Source organism: Lipotes vexillifer, unplaced genomic scaffold (genome assembly GCF_000442215.2).
Source record: "Lipotes vexillifer unplaced genomic scaffold, Lipotes_vexillifer_v1.1 scaffold584, whole genome shotgun sequence".
Classification (NCBI taxonomy): Eukaryota; Metazoa; Chordata; class Mammalia; order Artiodactyla; family Lipotidae; genus Lipotes; species Lipotes vexillifer.
This window is the reverse complement of record NW_006783036.1, coordinates 1,665,308-1,665,901: the sequence shown is the minus strand read 5'-3', so window position 1 is coordinate 1,665,901 and position 594 is coordinate 1,665,308.

Below are 594 nucleotides of genomic sequence, written 5' to 3'. Positions count from 1 at the left end.
TATTGACCCCCTTCTCTCCCCTTCCATTGGACTTTTGTTTGTTTGTTTGTTTGTTTTTCGGTACGCGGGCCTCTCACAGTTGTGGCCTCTCCTGTTGCGGAGCACAGGCTCCGGACGCGCAGGCTCAGCGGCCATAGCTCACGGGTCCAGCCGCTCCGCGGCACGTGGGATCCTCCCGGACTGGGGCACCAACCCGCGTCCCCTGCATTGGCAGACGGACTCTCAACCACTGCGCCACCAGGGAAGCCAAGTCACTCACTTTTGTGAGCCATTTCTCCGTTTTAAGCAAGACTCGATGGTGACAGCGTATGCAAGGCACCAAGCACAGGTGCTTTGTCCATGGCTGACCAACCCCCGATCCCTTAGGGAGGCTCCTCCATGAAGGCCCCCTCCCATGGCTCTCTGCAGCCACAGTGATACCCAGAGTGGAAACACTCTCTCCAGAGGGGGTGATTCTCCGCGCGGCCAACCTCCGAGGGTGTCAGGTGGGACTGTCCCCAGCACCCCGCGGGGGGAAGGGGACTCCCCACAGTTGGGCTGAGCTGGGGTGGGTGCTGGCCCTGTGACGCGCGAAAGTGGTCCTGAGCGCGGGGG